Raw genomic sequence first — 9063 nt, 5'->3', positions numbered from 1 at the left:
CATCAATTCTCCTTCTATCCTCCTTGGTCATTGTCCAACTCTCTGATGCATAACAAGTGATTGCGAAGACCATGGCCTGTATCAGATGCACCTTAGTTTCCAGAGAGGCACCATTGCTCTTCAGTACTTTGGAGAGGTCCCTAACAGCAGACTTTCCCATGGCAATGGGCCTTTTAATTTCCTGGCTGAATAGGAGAAGGCAAATCAGACCATACCAAAACCTCTATGTATACAACTGACAGAGTGTTGCTGCGTGTGCATTTATATGGGCTCCCCATCATTTTCTTGTTATTTGTGGATTAGAAGCTCCAGAAAGGCACAGCTTTTGGATTAGCCATCTAACTCCCTAAGGACTAAGCCATCAGCTTTCTTAATTCATTATGGGAGCTCTGAGAGGCAAAAATCCTACTCCTGCCCTTACTGGATACATTTGGCCAGCAGAAGCTATGAACAGAAAATGAAAAATAAGCAAGAAAGAGGAGTCCCGGCGCCTGCTGCCTACTTTCTGCCTCGTTAAGTGCTACGTCTGCAGTATGTCTTCTTGCCAGTAACACTCTTCTACCATTCCATCTCCTTCTCAGAACATTCTTTCTTTCCCTTTCCCTTCATGAAATCAGACTTTCAATGCTCCTCACTGCTGTTGGTTGCTGAAAGTCTTGCCATGCCTTGTTTGTTCTCTTAATTCTCTAATGAGCCCTTGCAAGAAGGTCCTTCATTTGAGTCATTCAAATAGTCTGTGATAATTTTGTTTCTTCTTTGACCCAGGGACAAAGCTCCTAGCTTCTTAAATGGAAACACTGACTTCTCAACATTCAAAAGTCCTGACAACGCCAGGCCTGCACTTTTTCTAGATGGAAAGAATTCTTTATAACAGAATAATAATTAAACCCTTTAGATGCCAGCTTCCCAAACTTTAATGTTCATGTGAACCACCTGGGATTGTGTTAAAGTGGAGTCAGTGGCTCTGGAGTAGGTCTGAGATGCTGCATTTCTATTGAGCTCCTAGATGATGTCAGTGTCGTGGACCTGTACTCCACCACGCTTTAAATCATTAGGTTTTAGAAAGGACATGGGCACGCCAGTTTGTTATGGCTCTGACATGCTTTTTCTTGTATGATTTTCAGAGATGTGTATTTTCAATCTTGGCTCTACTTCCTCATCTTTGTAGATTTCATTCACTCCTATGATCTTAATTATACTTAGCTTAGAAATTTCCATTCATCTTCAAATGATTAATACTACCCATCATCCAGAAACAGAGTTCCTTCAGAAAACAGCCATCTTTCTTTCTTTAAATTTATCATTATTATTAATTTTATTGAAAATTTACAGAGACTTAGCATTTCCATTCATTCATTGTTGCACTTTTCTCCCTGCCCACCTCTCCCCCGCCCCCTCGCCCCCAGTTCACTCTTCTCTTTGGAAGGTGAAAGTAAAATTCTTTCATTGTTTTACAATCCTTCCCCCAAGGTCCACTCCTCCATGCAGCCTTCGTTCTGGACTCCTCTCCGGACGATAATACCCAATCATATGTCCTTTTTAAACAGTTTTCTCCCTCATCTGTTTCACTGCAATATACATAATTTATCTCATCTTTCTCAGTCTCCCCCGACCCCCAATGTCAGTCCTGTTTTACAACAGTGGCACTGTGCAGTATTTTGTTCTTTTGCATCTGAGATATTTCACTCAGTTCTTTAACTACATTGGACTGCTTGCCATTCCAGCTGCGTCTGTCTTCCACGTATTTTGTTCAGTCTATTTAGTTTTGCTGTTCTTATTTCTACATCCCTTTAGGGCCCTTATAATCTTCTCCCTGCTTATAAACTGTGCCTTTCTACTCCTCAAACTGGATCTAGATTGGTTTCCCTAGAATGTAATTGAATTTTGCTTAACCTTTTTGTTTCGCCTCAGATACCCACCAAGGTGATAGAGAACACTATTAACAACCTAACTTTTTTTTAAAACAAAAAAAATCCCACAGTTTATTTATCTTTTAGTTCTCCCAAAATTGAAAATATCAAGTACTACAACTAGGAAGAAAAAAACCAAATGAACAAAAACCAAGAACCCCATCTTCTCTGAAGTCACAGAACACAGAAGGAACTGCTGCTGCAGGTAGGTGAGTAGAGAAAACCAGGAGGGGAAGATGACAAGACAAAACTCCTCAAATACTTAAAAAGCTTTTCAAAAGAAGCTGATAAATACAAGACAATGAAAGACAAGGAGAAATAAGGAGTAGCAGTGCTGGGAAGTTTTGCAGATGTGGCCTCCCTTCTTTTTTCTCATCAGGTTATTCTAGGCCCAAGACATGACTCGTCCCTCCCAGATCAAAATGTTGATTCCTCTGAGCCACCTCTAGATTTCACTAGAAGCAGTGTGAGGCATGACCATTTTTCCACAGATAACAAATCAGACAAGAAAGGAGACAGTGGTAGTATTGTCTTCTACTATTATCTGTGAATTTGTAGAGGATAAAACCAAGCCAGGGAGTGTCACTGCTTCTTATGTCTTCCAAGGCAGCAGAAGTGCCTTAGAATCTGCATGAGGCAAGAAAATAGGCAAACTCTGATGGATGCACCAGCCCAATCTACCTCACTAGCTTGTGTTTGATTTACCACAACAGCAATTCCAAGAGCCTTTCCTTGAGTATTATTACAAAGACGGAACTTAAAGAGATGTGAAGTCATGGCAGTAGGGTAGGGTGAAGCGTTGCTGGTCAAGAACCATGGTACAGATAGTTAAGGGTCACCTTGTACCAATATCTTGGAAGTAAAGCTTCAAGACACCAGAGAATTAGATGTCGGAAGCCATCAATATCCTGGCAGAAGGTGACAGGAAGAGAGAGGAATGAAACAATATTTATCAAAAGCAGAAGCCTCCACACGTCTTCAAGACCACCTCTACCCTTGTCATCTGGATGGGGCCATTGGCACGTGTCCTAGTGGGCCTGGAATTCGCCGAGTAGATTTGTCCACACAAATGGCCCCCAAAACCCATAAACACAAATGGCAAAACTTCCAAATAAAACAAAAGGAAAAAATACGGTTTCCATGTCATGTAAAATTTTCAGGGTTGGCTGGAAGAATAGAGCTCAGGAAAGTTCAGAAGTTACTTCCCCTTTTTCTTGGGTGGTGCAGAGCTGTGTCTGGAGCCACGGTTAGAGCCATGGCCTGAACTGTGCACAGATGCCTTCCTCTTTCGGCTCATACTTCGACTCTGTTCTTCCTCCTTTTCGTAATGACTTTCAAGGCCCGCTTTTTGAACTTCTTCCTCCAGTTCATCTCGATCTTTTCCACTCTCTTCCTCCTTGCCCAAAGACTCATTGGAATAGTCTGATTCTTCTGCTTCAGATGAATAGTCTTCGTCACTGTCTTCTTTTTCCTCTTCATAATCATCTTCTAAAGGATTAAAGGTCTCATCCTCAATTTCAGATTCTGAATCCCCTTCCTCTGCATCTCTTCCCTCACCCTCAGGATCCAGTGAAGACCCGCCACCTTGTTCAAATTCTTCTCCTGTTGCTCATAATTTACTATGATCCACACAATCAAATGCCTTTCCATGATTTATAAAGCACAGAGAAATATCTTTATTCTTTGTTTTCAGTGAATATTTATTTGACAACAACAATATATACCTTTTCCAGGGTGTTTTCTGAATTCAGCTTTAATTTCTGGCATTTTCTTGCCTATGTACTGGTTACATTTTAATAATTTTCAGCAGAATTTCACTTGCATGTGATATTGAATGATATTGTTCAGTAGTTTCTGTTCTGTGGGATTGCCTTTTTTTGCAATGTGCAAAAGTACAGATATCTTCCATTTGATTGGACAAATTGATGTATTTTCAAATTTCTGGGCCTAAACTAGGGTGCACATGCAGTCTCTTTGCTCAGACATGCTCAGTATTTGCTAAAAACACCTTGCTTGATACTCCATTAATTTCTGGGACCTTATTTTTTACCGGTACCTTCATGACACTTTTTATTTATTTCTTCATTACCATTGATTATTGATCATACAATACTTCCTGAAATGGTTCAGGTTTATCAAGTTTTTGTGCAGTGATTCTATATATTTTTTTCATTCTCTTTTGATGTTTCCTGAAGCATTCAATGTTTTGCCCAAAGATGTACAAAGATGTTAGAGTTAGAAAATCAAAAGAGAAGAACACACTTGAGATTTTTCAAGCTGAAAGAACTGAGGAACAAACTTGAGCCTTATATTGCAACACTAAAGGATTCTATGAGCAAAATATTAAGTGACGCAGAAAACATCAAAAGAAGATGAGACAAATACACAGTCACTGTACCAAAAACTTACCAAAAAGAACCATTTAAGGATGTAGTATATGGTCAAGAACCCATGGTAATGAAGGAAGAGAGCCAAGCTACATTGAAGGCACTGGCAAAAAATAGGAAACCAGAAACTGATAAATTAACATTTAATGTATTTTCACAAAAAGATGCAGCCTCTGATGTACTTGTCTCAGAACTAGATAGAGATTATGATTACACAACATTGTGACTATTCTAAATGTCACTGAATTGAACAATTAACAGTGGTTAACATTATGTAAATTTTTCTTTTAATGAATAAAAAATTGTAATAATATTCTGGAATCATAACAAAGGATTTTTAAGAAAAGGAACAGAGTTATGCTGAGCCTGACTCTCACATTATCCTTTTCTATTTCTCTGAGGTCAGTGCTTGAAGTCAAATCTCTCAAAGAGGATGGTAAATGATTCATCAATGTTAATCATAATTTGGATAAATTTTCCACTTTAATGTGCAAGTGAGTAATTATAATATGCATCGTTTTCTTTAACCACAACACAGGAAATTTGTATTAAGAAAAATATCCTCTCTAGAGTATTTACTGGGTAGAGTCAGGATGAATCACACCACTAAGGCTCAATGTTTACAAATGAAAATGTCATTGATAGAACAATGGAAAGAGTAGGGAAGGAAACTTGCTGATGAATGATGATGATGAAAGTTTAGAATTGGCAATCAGCGATGACAAAGATGGGTCTCTTTCCCTATAATGGTCCTTACAAATCTCACTCATTGTCATTGTCTAGTCAGAACTGATTCAGAGCTAACATTCCAGTGGTTTTCCAAGGCTGTAAATCTCACATGAGGAGGCTGACCATCTCTTTCCTTCAGACCCATTAGAGGACTCAAACCACTCCAGAGGCATATGTTTTGAGTTAACAGCACACCTCTCTAGGGAGCATGTCAGCAGAATGCCATCCTAAAAGGTCAGGTAGTACAGAAACATGTTTGGGCAAGTCACTCCACCCAGCTATGTTTTAGTTTCCTCTTTGGTAAAATAGTGAACACACAGGATGCACCTTATAGTTGTTTTGAAAGTTTAAGGGGATGGTAAATGTAAAGCACTTCCATGAGATGATAAATATGAAATTCAGAACTGTGCAGTCACTTGTCTTACATATCAGTAGAATAAAGCGTGATCAGTAATACTATAAGTCTCTTGGTGATTCTAGAATAGTGTTCAAAGGAAGCATAATGTACTGTCTTCCCTTTTATTACAGCAACTTAATTAAAAAATTACTCTGTAGTCAATTCCACAAAGATTTATCTTATTTCTCCAACCACAATAAAGCACTTTTGACTTCAGAAGAGTCCACTAATATTTTTCTACCTGAAAGCTTCTTTAATGTTCTTCCTTGACTGTGCTTTTAATGCTTTCTCTATTACTGAGAAATGTTCATCAGCATAATAAATAAGCATTTTGTAATGATGCTCGTAAAACCCAGCTGAATATGCTATCTAGCTCTTTGTCATTTAATAAATGTGTTCTTTTGTTTTGTCTGATTTGTTTCCGACATAACTCTAGTGAAGTACATCTTACTATTTCCATTCTGTGGATAATAGATTGAAAACACAGAGAAATTCAATGACCAGCCTAATGTTACAGAACTTCAAGGAGTAGTGTTGGGACTCAAAGTCTTTATGTCTTTACAAGGCCTTTTCTCCAACTGGAAAACTTTAATTTAGCAGAGATTAGCCGGGAAGTCTTCTGTGGGCTGTTGTTGTTAGTATGGGCCTTTGAGTTGTCTGAGACTCTTAGCTACCCTATGTACAATAGTTCTGAACCTGGTCCTGTCATGAGTCAATATCACTGTCTCTGACACACTTTCCCCTATTACAACAGTCTCTTTGTCAACTCATTTCATCCAGGGTCATCCTCTCCTGAATTTCCCCCCCACCCTTCCAAGCATGACATCCTTCTCCAAGGACTGGTCCCTCCTGGCAACATGACCAAAGTATGTGAGGCAGAACTTCAAAATCCTTACCTCCAGAGAACAATCTGGTTTTACTCTCTCCAGGAGTTCATGGTATGTTTATTACTCTTCTCCAGCTCCACAACTCAAAGGCATCAATTCTTCTTCTGTCATCCTTACTCATTGTTCAGCTCTCTGATGCGTAGTAAGGAATTGTGAAGACCACTGATTTCCTATCGGAGATTTATTTTTTTTCTTATGGCTTTCTCTATAGTAGCCCATTTTAAAGTCAACCAAACAAACAAAAAAATTGGTTGCCATTGAGTGGATTCTGACTCATGGTGACCCCATGTGTTTCAGAGTAGAACTTTATATGGAGTGATTTGGGATCATCTATTGGAAGTAGATCCCCATGCCTTTTCTCTGAGGTGCCTCTGTGGGGACTAACATTACTATTATTACTATTCATTGCTGTCAAGTTGGAACTAACACATAGTTGACCTTCCATTGGGTTCCCAAGGCTGTAAACTGCACAAGAGACTGCCCACATTTCTCTTGTTTCTGACGGAGCTTCTAGTAGACATAAGCTGCTCAACTCCCTTTGGACTATGCCCTGGGTAAACTAGAACCATCAGTCTTTCAGTGTGTGGCAAAATATGCCAATTATACGAATTATCTGAGGGCTTTCTTGTTGTTAGGTTCTGTCAAGAACCGTAACGGTCTCATGAACAACAGATCTGAACCTTGTCCTATCTTGTGCCATCTTCACATTTCTTGACACATTAGAGCCCATGTGGCAAGTCACCGTATCAATTCACCTGTTCGTCTTCCTCTTCTTCACTGACCCTGTATGCTTCTGAGCATCATGGCCCACTACAAGGAATAGTCACTCCTAGTGACATCCCAAAGTATGTGAGGCGAATCCTCATCACCTTGGCCTCCAAAGAGCACTCTAGCTGCACCGTCTCCAATAAAGACATATTTATTTGTTATTTTGTTATTTTGCTGTCCATGAGATGTTCAGTGCTCTTCTCCAACACCACAGCTCAAAGGTAGCAATTATTCTTCTGTTATTCTTACTAATTTCCCAGCTCTCAGATGCATAGCAAGTGATCAGAAAGATCTTGGCCTGAATTAGATGCAACTTAGTCTTCAAACTAACATCATTACTCCTTAATAATTTAGAAGATTCCGACTGCGGATTTTTGCAGTGCAATATGTCTTCTGATTTCCTGACTGCTGGTACCAAAGATGTTAATTTTGGATCCAAGTAAAATGGAGTTGGTGACAGTTTCTATCTTTTCTCCATCTATCATGATGCTACCTATAGGTCTAGTGGTAAGAATCTTTGTCTTCTTTACACTGAGATGAAATCTATATTGAAGGGTGTATTCTTTGATCTTCCCCACCAAGTGTTCAAAGTCCCCCTCAGCAATTCCTTTCAGCAAGCAAGGTTGGGTCATCTGCATAATACTTTATGTATGAAGCTGTCTTAGTGGCTAATAATTTTTTTAAATTTAGAATATTAAATATTATTCTTACTATACCCCTGTGTGTCCATAAAAAATGTAACCAAAGACAAAGAAGTATAAATTATTAGTTACTTTTTATAGAACCCACTATTTGATAATTTTACTATAAATGTAAATCATTCCTAACTTAAGTTTTTATTTCTCAGAGGAAGTGTAATGAATGCGGTATACATTGTTAAGACAATTGGTGATTATATAACTGATAATATTTAATAGGTGAGTTTCTGTATCATTTTCAGTTCTTTGCAGTTCTATTATTCCAGATAACATAGTGTTAGATATTTTAATTTTGAGGAATGGTTTTCTTAGTAAAATCACATGTATTATTATTCTATCCTGCCAAATCTAATGTTGATATTTTTAAGTTGGCTTTCTTCAGTCCTTCAGAGATATTTATAATATAAATGAAATGTTTATTAAATGTTTGCCTTTGACTGCCAAGTAATAACTAGAGCTCATTAGCATTAAGTATAAGTTTTCTTAAAAAAAAAAGGTTTTATTGATTCACAATACCTTGACTTTTTGGTGGTAATTTCCATAATTTTTATTCTGTCAGCATGATTTACAGTGTAATTCTCTAACATCTTCATATTAAGTTTCCTAAAAATTCCATGATTGTAAATTTCAAGATTCATTGTGATGTTTTAATAACAATGTGACAATGATATGTATAATTATCATAAAATTTCCCAGGGAATCTAGGCAGAAGATTCCACATTGAAAACACAAGAGTTGGAGTCCTATTAGAACTCTAAGTAGAAGTTAAAAAATAATTAGACTAGATCTTTGCATGTAGAGAAGAGTCAGATGCATTTTAAACTTTGCTCAAAATCCTTACAATAAACATTAATGTTCCTTTGATTCCATAACTGAGTTACTTAAACAGTATATATATATAAACAGTATGTTGTTGTTGTTATGTGCCGTCGAGTCGTTTGCGACTCATAGCGACCCTATGCACAACAGTCCTAAACCCTGCTCTATACTGCGCCAACACACTGCCTCTGACATTCCCATCCCGATTACCCCAGTCACCGAATCAATCCATCTCATAAAGGGTCTTCCCCTCCTGCGCTGTCCCTCCACCCTCCCAAGCATGATGGCCCTCTCCAAGGACCCATTCCTCCTGGCAACATGTCCAAAGTATGTCAGACGAAGCCCCAGAATCCTTGCCTCCAAGGAGCAACCTGGTTTAATCCTCTCCAAGATGAATGTTTGTTTTCCTGGCAGTCCATGGTACATTCTGTACTCTTCTCCAGCACCACAGCTCAAAAGCATCCACTC

General features: G+C 38.4%; 1 pseudogene; it reads right to left on the bottom strand.

Annotated features, from left to right (window-relative positions):
* Nucleotides 1-3108: 3108 nt before the first annotated feature.
* LOC102862874 overlaps nucleotides 3109-9063 on the bottom strand; it is a 30268-nt pseudogene continuing 24313 nt past the window's right edge.

The sequence above is a fragment of the Elephantulus edwardii genome, unplaced genomic scaffold (assembly GCF_000299155.1).
Source record: "Elephantulus edwardii isolate Elephantulus edwardi_28Jun2011 unplaced genomic scaffold, EleEdw1.0 scaffold00008, whole genome shotgun sequence".
Classification (NCBI taxonomy): Eukaryota; Metazoa; Chordata; class Mammalia; order Macroscelidea; family Macroscelididae; genus Elephantulus; species Elephantulus edwardii.
Note: the sequence above shows the minus strand (reverse complement) of the source record. Positions and strands in the feature narration are given on the sequence as shown.